Raw genomic sequence first — 16,337 nt, 5'->3', positions numbered from 1 at the left:
GGGGTGGGTGTGGACTGGTTTGCCGCATGCTCTTTCCGCTGCCTGCGCTTGATTTCTACATGCTCTCGGCGTTGAGACTCGAGGTGCTCAGCGCCCTCTTGAATGTACTTCCTCCACTTAGGGCGGTCTTGGGCCAGCGACTCCCAGGTGTCAGGGAGGCTTTGAGGGTGTCCTTGTAGCATTTCCACTGCCCACCTTTGTCTCGTTTGCCATGAAGAAACAGCCGAGTAGAGCATTTGCTTTAGGAGTCTTGTGTCTGGCATACAAACTATGTGACCTACCCAGCAGAGCTGATCGAGTGTGGTCAGTGCTTCAATGCTGGGGATGTTAGCCTGGATGAGGACACTGATGTTGGTGCGCCTGTCCTCCCAGGGGATTTGTAGGATCTTGCGGAGACATCGTTGGTGATTATTTCTCCAGCAACTTGAGGTGTCTGCTGTACATGGTCCATGTCTCTGAGCCATACAGGAGGGCAGGTATTACTACAGCCCTGTAGACCATGAGCTTGGTGGCAGTTTTGAGGGCTTGGTCTTCAAACACTGTTTTCCTCAGGCGACCTAAGGTGGCACTACCACCGTGCTAAATGGAATAGATTCAGAACAGATCGAACAGCTCAAAACTGGGCATCCATGAGGCGCTGAGAGCCATCAGCAGCAGCAGAATTGTATTCCACCACAATTTGTAACCTCATGGTCCAGTATATCCCTCACTCTTCCATTATCATCAAGCCAGAGGACCAACCCTGGTTCGATGAGGAGTGTAGAAGGGCATGCTAGGAGCAGCACGAGGTGCACCTAAAAATGAGGTGCGAACCTGGGGAAGCTGCAACACAGACTATATGCATGTTAAACAGCGGAAACAGTGTGCTATAAACAGATTTAAGCGATCCCTCAATCAACGTATCAGATCAAAGCTCTGCAGTCCTGCCACATCCAGTTGTGAATGGAGGTGGACAATTAAACAACTGACGGGTGGAAGAAGCACCATGAATATTCCCATCCTCAATGATGGCAGAGCCCAGCATGCAAGTGAAAAAGACAAGGCTAAAGCATTTGCAACCATCATCATCCAGAAGTGCCGAGGATGATCCAGAGGTCCCCAACATCTCAGAAGCCAGACTGCAGCCAATTCGATTCACTCCATGTGATATCAAGAAACAGCTGAGCGCACTGGATACAGCAAAGGCTGTGGGCCCCAACAACATCCCGGCTGTCGTGCTAAAGACTTGTGCTCCAGATCTAGCCCCGCCTCTAGCCAAGCTGTTTCAGTACAACTAGAACACTGGCATCTACCCGACAATGTGGAAAACTGCCCAGCTATGTCCTGTCGACAAAAAGCAGTACAAATCCAATCCGGCCAATTACTACCCCGTCAAGGCTCTAGAGTAGAGTTTTGGGTAAAAATAAGCAGAGTGGGTCAGGAAGGGACAGAGAGAGTAACAAGCATAATAAGAGATCAGTGACTATGGTTACATCAAGGAAAAATAGAAATAAGTCAATGCTAAAGGTATTATATCTGAATGCGGGCAGCATTCGCAACAAAATAGATGAATTAATAGAGCAGATAGAAATTATTAATAATAACCTTTATTTATATAGCGCCTTTAACGTAGTAAAATGTCCTAAGGTGCTTCACAACAGTGTTACAGACAAATTGAAAAATTAAGGCAGATGATCAAAAGCTTGTTTAAAGAGGTAGGTTTTAATGAGCATCGTAAAGGAAGAAAGAGAGGTAGAAAGGCGCAGAGGTTTAGGGAGGGAGTTCCAGAGCTTAGGGCCCAGGCAGCTGAAGGCACGTCCACCGATGGTTGTGCAGTTATAATGAAAGATGTTCAAGAGGCCAGAATTTGAGGAGCGCAGACATCTTGTGAGAATGTGAGGCTGAAAAAGATTAGAGATAGGGAGGGGCAAGTCCATGGAGTGATTTGTAAACAAGGATGAGAATTTTGAAATCGAGGTCTTGTTTAACTGGTGGCCAATGTAGGTCAGAAAGCACAGGGGTGATGGGTGATCTTGACTCGGTGCGGGTTAGTACTCTGGCTGCTGAGTTTTGGATGACTTCAAGTTTACGTAATGTGGAATGTGGGAGGCCGGCCAGGAGTGAGTTGGAGTAGTCAAGTCTAGAGGTAACAAAGGCATGAATGAGGGTTTCAGCAGCAGAAGAGTTGAGGCAGGGGCGGAGGCGGGCAATGTTACGGAGGTGGAAAAAGGCGGTTTTAGTTATGCTGCGGCTATGTGGCTGGAAACTAATTTCGGGGTCAAATATGACACCTAGGTTGCGAACAGTTTGGTTCACCCTCAGATTGATGCTAGGGAGAGGGATGGAGTTAGTGGTTAGGGAATTTAATATGGTTTGATCTAATACCCATTATGGAGATATGGTTGCAAAGTGGCCAAGGTTGAGAAATAAATATTCCAGGAGTCTTAACTTTTCGAAGAGATAGGCAAAATGGAAAAGGAGGAGGGGTAGCCCTAATAATAAAGGATGGGATAAAAGCAATAGAGAGAAAGGATCTTCGCTCCGAAAATCAAGAAGAAGAATCAGTTTGGGTGGAGCTAAGAAACAGCAAGTGGCAGAAAACATTGGTGGGAGTTGTTTATAGCCCCCCAAACAATAGTTGTAAAGTATGGCAGAGTATAAATCAGGAAATTAGAACTGCATGTAATAAGACTAATACAGTAATCATGAGGGACTTTAATCTACATATAGACTGGGCAAACTAAATTTGCAGTAATAGTGTAGAGGATAAATTCATGGAATTTATACAAGATAGTTTTCTAAATCAGTATCCTGAGGAACCAACTGTGGAACCAACTGGGGAACAGTCTATTTTAGATCTAGTATTGTGCAATAAGAAAAGGTTAAATAATAACCTGATAGTAAAAGGGCCTTTCGGGAAGAGTGACCATGATATGATAGAATTTTATATTGAGTTTGAAAGTGATATAGTTAAACCTGAAACTAGGATCTTAAATCTAAACAAAGCAAACTACATAGGTATGAGGGGCGAATTGGCTAAGGTAGATTGGGAAACTATATTAAAAAGGTATGATGGTAGACGTGCAATTTATGAATTTATTTATGAATTTATGAATAATACATCATTTACAGCAAATTCCTTTAAGGCACAAAAACCTGATAGGAAAAGTGGTACATTCATGGTTAACAAAAGAAGTTAAAAATAGTATTAGATCAAAGAAAGAGGCTTATAATGTTACGAAAAAGAGTAGTAAACCTGTAAATTGGGAGGATTTTAGAATTCATCAAAGGAGGACCAAGAAATTGATGAAGAAAGGGAAAACAGAATGAGATAAATTAGCAAGAAACATAAAAACAGACTAAAAGCTGTTATAGGTATGTAAAAAGAAAAAGATTAGTGAAAGTAAATATGGGTTCCTTATAGGCTGAGACAAAAGAAATTATAATGGGGAATAAGGAAGTGGCAGAGAAATTAAACACATACTATCTGTCTGTCTGTCTTCAGGGAAGGCACAAAATAATTCCCGGAAATAGTGGAGAACCAAGGGTCTATTCAGAATGAGGAATTGAAATAAATTAGAATTACTAAAAAAAATAGTGCTGGAGAAATTAATGGGACTGCATGCCAATAAATCCCCTAAACCCGATGGCCTACATCCAAGGGTTTCGAAAGAGATGGCTATAGAGATATTGGATGCACTGGTTGTCATCTTCCAAAATTCCATAGATTCTAGAATGGTTCCCGCAGATTGGAAGGTAGCAAATGTAACGCCACTATTTAAGAAAGATGGGAGAGAGAAAATGGGAATTAAAGACCAGTCAGCCTGACATAAGTAGTAAGTTAAATGCTAGAATCTATTATTAAGGACGTGGTAACAGGACACTTAGAAAATAATAATAGGATTGGGCAGAGTCAACATGGATTTATGAAAGAGAAAACATGTTTGACGTATCTGTTGAGTTTTTTGAGGTTGTAACGAGCAGAATAGGAAAGGGGGAACCAGTGGATGTGGTATATTTGGATTTTCAGAAGGCATTTGATAAGGTGCCACACAAGAGGTTATTAAACAAAATTAGAGCTCATGGGATTGGAGGCAATATACTCGCATGGATTGAGAACTGGTCAACGGACAAAAAGCTGAGAGTAGGAATAAATGGGTCATTTTTGGGTTGACAGACTGCAACTAGTGGGGTGCCGCAAGGTTGTGCTTGGGCCTCAGCTATTTACAATCTATTTCAATGATTTGGATAAGGGGACCAAATGTAATATATCCAAGTTTGCTGATGATACAAAGCTTGGTGGGAATGTAAGTTGTGAGGAGGATGCAAAGAGGCTTCAAGGGGATACAGACAGGCTAAGTGAGTGGACAAGAACATGACAAATGGAATATAATAGGGAGAAATGTGAAATTATACACTTTGGGAGGAAAAATAGAAAAGCAGAGTATTTTTTAAATGGGGAAAGATTGGGAAATGTTGGTGTACAAAGGGACCTGGGTGTCCTTGTGCATGAATCACTGAAAGTTAACCAGCAGGTACAGCAAGCAATTAAGAAAGCAAATGGTATGTTAGCCTTTATTACAAGAGAATTTGAGTACAAGAGTAAAGATGTCTGCAATTATATAGGTCTCTGGTGAGACCACATCTGGAGTATTGTGTACAGTTTTGGTCTCCTTACCTAAGGAAGGATATATTGGCCATACAGGGAGTGCAACGAAGGTTCACCAGACTGATTTCTGGGATGAGGGGATTATCCTATGAAGAGAGATTGAGTAAACTAGGCCTTTATTCTCTAGAGTTTAGAAGAATGAGAGATGATCCCATTGAAACATACAAAATTCTTTCAGGGCTTGACAGGGTAGATACAGGGAGGACGTTTCTCCTGGCTGCAAAGTCAAGAACCAGGGGTCATAGTCTCAGAATTAGGGGTCGGCCATTTAGGACTGAGATTAGAAGACATTTTTTCATTCGGAGGGTGGTGAATCTTTGGCATTCTCTACCCCAGGAGGCTCAGTCATTGAATATATTCAAAGACAGATATTATGGGATATGGGGATAGTGCAAGAAAATAGAGTTGAGCTAGAAGATCAGCCATGATCTTACTGAATAGCGGAGCAGGCTCAAGGGGCCGAATGGCCTACTTCAGCTCCTATTTCTCATGTTCTTATCAGTCTACTCTCAATCATCAGCAAATTAATGGAAGGTGTCGTCAACAGTGCTATCAAGCAGCACTTATTCACCTGCTCACTGATGTTCAGTTTGGGTTCCACCAGGACCACTTGGTTCCAGACTTCATTACAGCCTTGGTCCAAACATGGATAAAAGTGCTGAATTCCAGAGGTGAGGTGAGGTGAGAGTGACTTGTCTTGACATCAAGGCAGCATTTGGCCAAGTATAGCATCAAGGGGCCCTATTAAAATTGAAGTCAATGGGAATTAGGAGGAAAACTCTCCAGTGGCGAGAGTCATACAAAGGAAGATGGCTGTGGTTGTTGGAGGTCAATCATCTCAGTCCAAGAACATCACTGCAGGGGTTCCACAGGGCAGTGTCCTGGGCTCAACCATCTTTAGCTGCTTCATTAATGACTTTCCTTCCACCATAAGGTCAGAAGTGGGAATGTTCGCTGATGAATGCACAATGTTCAGTTCCATTCGCAACTCCTCACATAATGAAGCAGTCCATGCCTGCATGCAGCAAGACCTGGACAACATTCAGGCTCGAGCTGATAAGTGGCATGTAACATTTGCACCACACAAGTGTCAGGCAATGACCATCTCCAACAACTGCCGCCCCTTGACATTCAACGGCATTACCATCGCCGAATCCTTCACCATGAAAATTCTGAGGGTCACCGTTGACCAAACAATTAACTGGATCAGTCACATAAATATTGTATCCTTTTCCTGCTTTCTCTCCATACCCCTCGATCCCTTTAGCCGTAAGGGGCATATCTAACTCCCTCTTGAATATATCCAATGAACTGGCATCAACAACTCTCTGGCAGGGAATTCCACAGGTTAACAACTCTGAGTGAAGAAGTTTCTCCTCATCTCAGTCCTAAATGGCTTACCCCTTATCCTAATATTGTGTCCCATGGTTCTGGATTTCCTCAACATCGGGAACATTCTTTCCGCATCTAACTTGTCCCGTCCCGTCAGAATCTTATACATTTCTATGAGATTCCCTCTCATCCTTCTGAACTCCAGTGCATAAAGGCCCAGTTGATCCAGTCTCTCCTCATACGTCAGTCCAGCCATCCCTGGAATCAGTCTGGTGAACCTTCGCTGCACTCCCTCAATAGCAAGAACGTCCTTCCTCAGATTAGGAGACCAAAACTGAACACAATATTCCAGGTGAGGCCTCACCAAGGCCCTGTACAATTGCAGCAAGACCTCCCTGCTCCTATACTCAAATCCCCTAGCTATGAAGGCCAACATGCCATTTGCCTTCTTCACCGCCTGCTGTACCTGCATGTCAACTTTCAATGACTGATGAACCATGACACCCAGGTCTTGTTGCACCTCTCCTTTTCCTAATCTGCCGCCATTCAGATAATATTCTGCCTTCGTGTTATTGCCTCCAAAGTGGATAACCTCACATTTATCCACATTATACTGCATCTGCCATGCATTTGCCCACTCACCTAACCTGTCCAAATCACCCTGCAGCCTCTTAGCATCCTCCTCGCAGCTCACGCCGCCACCCAGATTAGTATCATCTGCAAACTTGGAGATATTGCATTCAATTCCTTTAGCCAAATCATTAATATATATTGTAAAGAGCTGGGGTCCCAGCACTGAGCCCTGTGACACTCCACTAGTCACTGCCTCCCATTCCGAAAAGGATCCGATTATCCCAACTCCCAGCTTCCTGTCTGCCAACCAATTCTCTATCCACGGCAGTACATTACCACCCCCCCTCCCCCCAATACAATGTGCTTTGATTTTGCACTCCAATCTCTTATGTGGGACCTTTTCAAAGGTCTTTTGAAAGTCCAAATACATCACATACACTGGTTCTCCCTTGTCCACTCTACTAGTTACATCCTCAAAAAATTCAGAAAATGCATGGTTTCCCCTTCATAAATCCATGCTGACTTGGACCGATCCTGTCACTGCTTTCCAAATGCGCTGCTATTTCATCTTTAATAATTGATTCCAACATTTTCCCCACTACTAATATCAGGCTAACGGGTCTGTAATTATCCGTTTTCTCTCTCCCTCCTTTTTTTAAAAAGTGGTGTTACATTAGCTACCCTCCAGTCCATAGGAACTGATCCCGAATTGATATAGACTGTTGGAAAATGATCACCAAAGCATCCACTATTTCTAGGGCCACTTCCTTAAGTACTCTGGGATGGAGACAATCAGGCCCCGGGGATTTATCAGCCTTCAATCTCATCAATTTCCCCAACACAATTTTCCGCATAATAAGAATATCCTTCAGTTCCTCCTTCTCTCTAGACCCTCGGTCCCCTAGTACATCCGGAAGATTATTTGTATCTTCCTTCGTGAAGACAGAACCAAAGTGTTTGTTCAATTGATCTGCCATTTCTTTGTTCCCCATTATAAATTCACCTGAGTCCGACTGCAAGGGACCTATGTTTGTCTTTACTCATCTTTTTCTCTTCACATATCTATAGAAGCTTTTGCAGTCAGTTTTTATGTTCCCAGCAAGCTTCCTCTCATACTCTATTTCCCCCTCCTAATCAAACCCTTTGTCCTCCACTGCTGAATTCTAAATTTCTCCCAGTCCTCAGGTTTGCTGCTTTTTTTTGGCCAATTTATATGCCTCTTCCTTGGATCTAACACTATCCTTAATTTCCCTTGTTAGCCACGGTTGAGCCACCTTCCCTGTTTTATTTTTACTCCAGACAGGGATATACAATTGTTGAAGTTCATCCATGTGATCTATAAATGTTTGCCATTGCCTATCCACCGTCAACCCTTTAAGTATCATTTGCCAATCTATTCTAGCCAATTCACGCCTCATGCCATTGAAGTTAGCTTTCCTTAAGTTCAGGACACTAGTTTCTGAATTAACTGTGTCACTCCCCATCTTAATAAAGAATTCTACCATATTATGGCCACTCTTCCCCAAGGGGCTTTGCACAACAAGATTGCTAATTAGTTGCTTCTCATGACACATCACCCAGTCTAGGATGGCCAGCTCTCTAGTTGGTTCCTCGACATATTAGTCAAGAAAACCATCCCTAATACACTCCAGGAAATCCTCCTCCACCGCATTGCTACCAGTTTGGTTAGCCCAATCTATATGTAAATTAAAGTCGCCCATGATAACTGCTGTACCTTTATTGCAAACATCCCTTATTTATTGTTTGATGCTGTCCCCAACCTCATTACTACTGTTTGGTGGTCTGTACACAACTCCCACCAGTGTTTTCTGCCCTTTGGTATTCCGTAGCTCCACCCATACCGATTCCACATCATCCAAGCCAATGTGCTTCCTTACTATTGTGTTAATTTCCTCTTTAACCAGTAACGCCACCCCGCCTCCTTTTCCTTTCTGTCTATCCTTCCTAAATGTTGAATACCCCTGGATGTTGAGTTCCCAGCCTTGGTCACCCTTGAGCCATGTCTCTGTGATGCCAATTACATCATATCCATTAACTGCTATCTGTGCAGTCAATTCGTCCACCTTATTCCGAATACTCCTCGCATTGAGGCACAGAGCCTTCAGGCTTGTCTTTTTAACACACTTTGCCCCTTTAGAATCTTGATGTAATGTGGCCCTTTTTATTTTTTGCCTTGGGTTTCTCTGCCCTCCACTTTTACTATTCTCCTTCGCCTCTGTCTCCCTTTTATTTCCCTTTGCCTCCCTGTATAGGTTCCCATCCCCCTGCCATATTAGTTTAACTCCTCCCCAACAGCACCAGCAAGCACTCCCCCTAGGACATTGGTTCCGGTCCTGCCCAGGTGCAGACCATCCAGTTTGTACTGGTCCCAATGTCCCAGGAATTTGAATCCCTCCCTTCTGCACCACTCCTCAAGCCACGCATTCATCTGAGCTATCCTGCGATTCCTACTCTGACTAGCACGTGGCACTGGTAGCAATCCTGAGATTACTACTTTTGAGGTTCTACTTTTTAATTTGGCTCCAAGCTCCCTAAATTCTTCTCATAGGACCTCATCCCATTTTTTACCTATATCGTTGGTAACTATATGCACCGCGACAACTGGCTGTTCACCCTCCCTTTTCAGAATGTCCTGCACCCGCTCCGAGGCATCCTTGACCCTTGCACCAGGGAGGCAACATACCATCCTGGAGTCTCGGTTGCGGCCACAGAAACGGCTATCTATTCCCCTTACAATTGAATCCCCTATCACTATCGCTCTCCCACTCTTTTTCCTGCCCTCCTGTGCAGCAGAGCCACCCACGGTGCCATCAACTTGGCTGCTGCTGTCTTCCCCTTAAGAGTCATCCCCTCCAACAGTAGCCAAAGCGGTGTATCTGTTTTGCAGGGGGATGACCACAGGGGACCCCTGCACTACCTTCCTTACACTGCTCTTCCTGTTGGTCACCCATTCCCTATCTGGCTGTGTACCGTTTACCTGCGGTGAGACCAACTCGCTAAACGTGCTATTCACGTCATTCTCAGCATTGTGCATGCTCCAGAGTGAATCCACCCGCAGCTCCAGTGCCACAATGTGGTCCGTCAGGATCTGCAGGCGGATGCACTCCCCGCACACGTAGTCGTCAGGGACACCGGAAGCGTCCCTGAGTTCCCACATAGTACAGGAGGAGCATAACACGTGTCTGAGCTCTCCTGCCATGACTTAACCCTTGGATTAAGTGAAGCAGCCACCTAGATTCGGCCCTCAAGTCCATAGCGGGGTTTGGACTCACAACCTTCTGACTTGCTACAGTCTGGAGCAGTGAGATATTCAGTTTATCTCATTTGTCACTTAGTGTTCAACTTTGTCATTTATGCCCTGTTTATAATGTCAACTGCAAACCAAACCATTTCTAATTTCCAGTGCACTCTGGTTTACAATTGACAGTATAAACTCTACAATCTGTCTCTGCAATAGATTATCTGTGATCTAGACTTGGTGGTGGTTGGAGAATTTGCTTCAAGCGCAACAAGAATAAATAAATTTACCCGCTCTACTCCTCAATACAACTTACATGCAAGGATATACAAGTCATTATGTAAAACGCTTGGAGAACTTTCGTAATAAAGCACTGTACATAGGTATTGTGTGGGGGTGAAAAAACGATTCTTTAGTTCCCCACTTGGCCATTAAGTTCAACAATCTGGTTTTATTTAGATGTAGTGATCAGTTACCATTTTGCCCATTTGCAGAACACTTGCTGCCATTGTTATTTTCAACACTAATCCTCCATCTACACCTTTTCTTCTACTCTCAAAGTCATTTCTAAAGCTACAGAAATGTTAATGTTACTGTTTAATCAATACAAACAATATCATAAGCCAATTGGAAAGACATGTAACTGAAATTCACAGTGATGTTTATAAAATGAAAATTTAAACACATACTTGAGTCAAAATATTAGTACCTTCCTACAGAGCAAAAACAAATCTCACTCATATAATAAAATGTTTCGCTCATAGTAGAAAACATCCTTTTAATTATCTGGCCTTTACTTTTTTATGCCAAACGAAAATATATTCTGCGCCAAAAACATTGTTTTTCTAACTGACAAATTGGAGTTTGGATAGAGCTATTAATGCACTTGGTATGGTTGACCTAACAGTAATTGCCTTAACGCATTTGCCCTTGCCAAATAAATAACATCTCCAAGCAATCACATTCTACGCAACGCCTGTCTTGCCAATTTGAAGATGCTGCTGCAACGGGCGAATAAAATATAAAATTGTCATCTCTTTAACTGAAAAAAATAAATTCCAAACATCAACTTCAGGCCAGTTTCTAATACTAAGAAAATGTCTTTGGATTCTTTTACACATCAGTATCAATTTTATATGTCTCTACAAGTGTGCCCTCACAAACACTGCAATGAGTCTCATCACTTCTCTGATTTCTCTAAGCAGCACTGCAATAAGGCTGCATGGGAAATATTAGAATTCAACTATTGTTTTCACATGTATATTGTAAACAGTCCTCCAACTTTATAACATACATACAATATAACTCAAAGTTTAATGATGCGCGTATGGTATTAGCACAATATTTTTTTCTATTCTTGTAATTTATGTTTTTCTCCCTCTGTCTCCCAAGGCCATAAACAGTTTCTAACCAAGATGATAGCCAAGATTTTCTCCCACGCCACTCAAGTTCACCACAAGGAGGAGCACGAGACCAGACCAAGAGATTCACCCTCCAATTTTCTCTCCATGACCTCTGCTTTACAAACTGTATTTTGTCCCTTCAGAGCTACTATTCTTCTCTCTCCATTCTCCCCGCGCCCCACCCACCGCACAAAACAAATAAAAAGATAATTTTCAGAAAATGAAACAAGAGTTCTGGTGATAGGTTTATACCAAAACAGTAACCTATTATTTTCTCTTTATCGTTGTTTCCAGCATTTCTTTTGTTTCAGATTTTCAGTATGTGTTTTTTTAAGAACATCTATGATTATCAACTTGATTAAGGAAGTTAATATGACTGCTCTTAGCATTTTTCTAAAAATCACAACTTCCCCTCCTTGCCTTCATAAAACTTCTTCTGTGGTCTTCCAATGCAGGTACACAACTTCCTAGTCTCTGCCAGTGCCACTCTTTCCCAACTCTGGTTTACTGAAGTAAAACATTAACAAAATCTATATCATATCATCAGAATATTTGTAAATAAGTTCATGACCACGATGCTTCACATCTTCAAATTAGGGCTGTTTCTCAGTTACTTTCAATTCACATAGAGCAAGAATGCAGAGAGTCATACAGAATCGTAGGACTGTGTCAATCAAAGTTTCCTTCTGCTTCTGACCCGGAGTTGAGAGCTCTATGGTTTGCATAATTTAAAATCATCTCTGAATCCTTTACAGCCTGTTGCTACAATCAGAGAAATAAACTGAAAAGTCATTGTATTGTGCATATATTCCTTGATAACTAGTGCCAATTAATTTGAGGTCATGCATATATCAACATTTTTTTTTAAATCGAGCTAAGTAGATGTCATATCACTAGGAACTTTTTGCATGTCTTCCTGTTATTTAATTTTATCCTTTTCCAATTTAGAGACAAATGAAGTAAAGATGATCACAAATGCAGTTTATGTATATTAACAGCAAATAATGTGCATCAGCAGTAATTGAACAAGCTGCAATCTCAGTCACTGTGATCTAGCTATCAAGATGAGGTAATTTAGCAAATGTCTGTAACTTAAAATAATTGTCCAGGTGGTCACAGGAAAATAAGCTTCTAATGTACTGAAGAACAAACACAGTAATATACATACAGGCACCAGGTTTCAGATTGGCCAGACTTTTGTCAGAAAAAGCTTTCAAAAGTAGATATTTAGCATCAGCTTTAAATGAATTGATTTCGTAGACATAGTCTTTAAAAACTATAATTTACAGATGTAGTTTTATCTTCAAAGAATATTTTGGACTTTTAATTTGAATGCTCACAATTCTGTGTAATCGCAACTCTAAAACAATAAATGAATACACGATTAAGCAAGTGTAAGAGAAATGGGGCTTTGCTGCCGACATACTCTCTCCTGTCGTGATTGTGTTTAAATTCCATGTTGCTATGCTTTCCTTGATTTTATAAAAGCAAACTGTTTTTATAAAGGACTTGATCTGTAAAATACAGTACAGGTCTGCAAGGCCATTCCTGAATTGCGTCAGTTGTCGTTTAGGCACCGGCAGACAGAGCACGACTACAACTATAATTTTCCTTCTCGTATGGGAGGGTTAAGAATCTGTCAGTACACAGTAATTACAAAACTGTAAACAGTACATCAGCTGTATTCTTACAGGCAGCATCGGGCCTACAAAAGGCCCAGAAAATAGATGCTGCTGCAATGTTTTACTTCTGTCAGCAGAGGCAGAGGAATCCAGGAATGATCGGATCTGGGACCTTACATACCGGGGGGGGGGGGGGGGGGAATAGAGGACAAGCTACAGCTGACAGGAGTCCAGAAAACATTTTTAAAAACCCTAAAAGGTGCTTTCGTCAAACGTCTACAAACGGTAAAACTTGCAATGTGCGTTCTCTCTCAAATCACACCAGATCCACTGGATTGCAACCTACAAGGACGCAGATCGAGTAAGGTTTTAACCAAAAATACTCATCTACAAGTACAAGACGTGCGGCTGCTTCGTCATGGTCATGAACATTTGTGATTGCTAGTAGAGCAGCATGCAGACAGAACTGCAGTGGTCCCCTCTCACAAACAAACCCCTCTCCCCCGTTCGGGTGTACTACCCAGCCCTGGGGACAAATCCAGTCACACTCTGCCTCTTTGTATCTCTGACTGTTCGACAGGCTAAATGCAATCCTCAAATTGTAATCCCTGGGATCCATTTATTAGCGACGAAAACCAGTTCCAAGAGAGAATGTCCCGTCATTTGACAATAACTTTTTATTAATAACACTGATCTATTTTTTGTTGTTGTTGCACAATCCGGATTGAGTGCGAGCCCTAGGCTGGGCTGCGCTGGACGCAAAGTCGGGTCAGGAAGGCTGTTCCAGCCCGGCTGCGGGTCCCTGTTGCCCCTCGGTCCAAGGGGGAAGAGGGGCACATGTCTGGGCTCGCTCGGGGCGGGCGGAGAGAAGGGGGAGGGTTGTCTACAGACTCAGTGTTCGGGCCCACCACCATTCACCGGGCCTCGGTCAATGGGTCAGATGGGCCCGCGGGGGCCCCGGCCAGTTCTGGTTACTGATAAGCAGCGCACTTGTTTAGCGGGGGCCGTGGGCCCGGGCTGCCGCTCGCAACCTCCTCCATCACTGACAGCCCGGAGCTGGAGTGATCGCCGTGTCCACCGAGTCTGGCTCTGGCTCTCGCACTGACCGAGCGCCCCGTCCCCTCCCCTTCCCTCCCCTCAAATACAAAACAACGGCCCGCCGTCACCCTGCCCGCCAGGCCCGCGCTTCTCACCGATTTAAAGGCCTCCTCCTCCCAGGCGTTGCCGCTCCGGTTCCGGGCTCCCCTACTCCTGGTTTCTCCGCTCCTCCGCGCAGCCCCGCTCTCCGATTCCCATCTCCGGCACCGACACTCGCACACACAGCGTCACCGACACCCTGTTCGTGCCCGCCCCCCGCCGGTGTCAGCGCGCGCCGTTCACAACCTCGGGAGCGCGCGTGCGGCCAAAGGGGTGGTGTGCTCAGCTGTTGGTTTTTTTTGTGAGACAGGCAAGAGGATGAGATCTACAGTGGAAAGAGATCTTAAATAAAAACAGAAAATGCGAGAAACGCTCAGCAGGTCAGGTCAGTATATCTGTGAAGAGAGAAACCGAATTAACGTTTCAGGTCCATGATCTTTAGTCAGAGAGATCTTTCATGGTACAGGTAGTAGCAAAGCAAATCAAATGTCAACATCTAAGTCAGATATCCAGGCCAAGGCTTCCGCTGCGACAGCATGGATATCTTGGAGGCTGCCTGCGAATTGCTCAATGATATGCTCCAGGGTCTGATCAGGAGTGCCACAGTCGCATGATGGGAGTGCTTTAATCTTCCATCTTTGGAGATGGTGGCAGCATCTACAGGTTGGACCTCCCTTATCCAGGACTCCCTTATCAGGCACCACCTCTCGTCCGCCATGATTCCAGCAGCCAGGGACACATGCGCTGAACGCGGCCGACCTCCACCCTGACTTGGGGCCGTGCCGACACCCGGCCCGCTGGGGCCGCGCCGACACCCGTTAGGGCCGCGCCAACACCCAGTGGGGCTGCACTGGCACCCACTGGGACTGCACTGGCACCCACTGTGACTGCGGCGACTCTCGGCCCGCTGGAGCCAAGGCGACACTCGGCCCACTGAGGCCACGCCGACGCCCGCTGCGGCTGCACCGGCACCCACTGGGACTGCGGCGACACTCGGCCCGCTGGAGCCAAGGCGACACTCGGCCCGCTGAAGCTGCGCTGACACCCGTTAGGGCCGCACTGACGGCCCGCCGAGGGCCTGCCGACACTTCCTTTGTGGCCCGCCGACACTTCACGACCCACCGAGGGCCCGCCGACACTTTGGGCCTGCCCGGGGCGCCACCCCCCCAATCCTCCCTTCCCCAAGCTCGGGCCACTGACCTCCCCTCATCCAGCAAAATCCCTTATTCGGCACAGACATGGTCCCAAGGGTGCCGGATAAGGGAGGTTCAACCTGTACCATGACCGGAGTGGAGACAGATAAACAGGCCCAGTGGCAATCTCCTGCACCAGCCTTGTTTTGTTGTAAAGTTCAATATTCTGAAGGTGAAACTGTCTTTGCAAGAGATGGTGCACCAACATGATTCCTGCCTTTTGCCAAGTTGAAATCTAAATAGAAGGCAGAATAGAGGCAGACCTTTCACTGGGTAAAGGTGATCAAGTTTGGACTAACTGTGCCAACTATCTTCAGCCCACACAAGTGTATAGAAGCTGCAGTCGGGATGGTGATACCACCAGCCGTCCATCAGGTGTTGCCGCCCAATTATGCAGTCTTGAGCCTTGAAAGCACAATGAAAACCTCACCCAGGGACTATGCACTCACCAATATCAAGGGAGTTGAAATAGATGAACACCTAGTCAAAGAGGTGCGCTTGCTCCGCGATGTTGCATGGTGTACATGTTCAACAGGTGAAATGTTGCATCCCCATAACAAAAAGCAAGATGGAGCAAACAGAACGTGGCACTGGCTTGCTGACGCCCCGCTGACACCCAGTATCTCATGCTGAAAATGTCGGGTAAACATGATAGCCACCTTGTCAGAACTTGGGGCCGTGACTCATGTAGAGCCCTCCTTTCCAGGAACAATTGATCTTCGTCTTCTGGAGTGATATGAGTTTCTTGCAAGAAGCACATCACATACTTCCTTTTTAGAGCCGAGAAGTTCAGAAACCAGTGGTAGACTCTCCTGCTACCAAGGTAGTGAGGCAGGCTATGGTTGCTGTTATAGTACAACAGCAACAACAACTTGCATTTAAATAGCGCCTTTAACATCCCAAAACGTGCCAAGGCACTTAACAAGTGCGCTATCATTAAAAGCATTTTTGACACCAAGCCACAGAAGGAGAAATCAGGACAGATGACTAAAAGCTTGGTCAAAGAGGTAGGTTTTAAGGAGCATCTTAGAGGAGAAAGAGATAGAGAGAAAAGCAGAGATGTTTGGGAAGGGAATTCCAGAGCTTAGGGCCAATGCAACCAAAAGCACAGCTGCCAATGGAGGTGCGATACTGAGAGCTTAAGCGCTACCACCACCAAGACCACTAGTG

General features: G+C 44.7%; 1 protein-coding gene across 4 annotated transcripts in view; it reads right to left on the bottom strand.

Annotated features, from left to right (window-relative positions):
- LOC139276100 (NEDD4-like E3 ubiquitin-protein ligase WWP1) overlaps positions 1–14,113 on the bottom strand; it is a 298,242-nt gene extending 284,129 nt beyond the window's left edge. For all 4 annotated transcript variants that reach the window (XM_070893584.1, XM_070893611.1, XM_070893601.1 and 1 more), the window contains exon 1: positions 14,031–14,113. The gene's annotated coding sequence lies outside the window, so the exon portion shown is untranslated. The remainder of the gene's footprint in view (positions 1–14,030) is intronic.
- Positions 14,114–16,337: the final 2,224 nt, after the last annotated feature.

Source organism: Pristiophorus japonicus, chromosome 1 (genome assembly GCF_044704955.1).
Source record: "Pristiophorus japonicus isolate sPriJap1 chromosome 1, sPriJap1.hap1, whole genome shotgun sequence".
In the NCBI taxonomy this organism is placed as follows: Eukaryota; Metazoa; Chordata; class Chondrichthyes; family Pristiophoridae; genus Pristiophorus; species Pristiophorus japonicus.
This window is presented reverse-complemented; position numbering and strand designations above follow the sequence as displayed.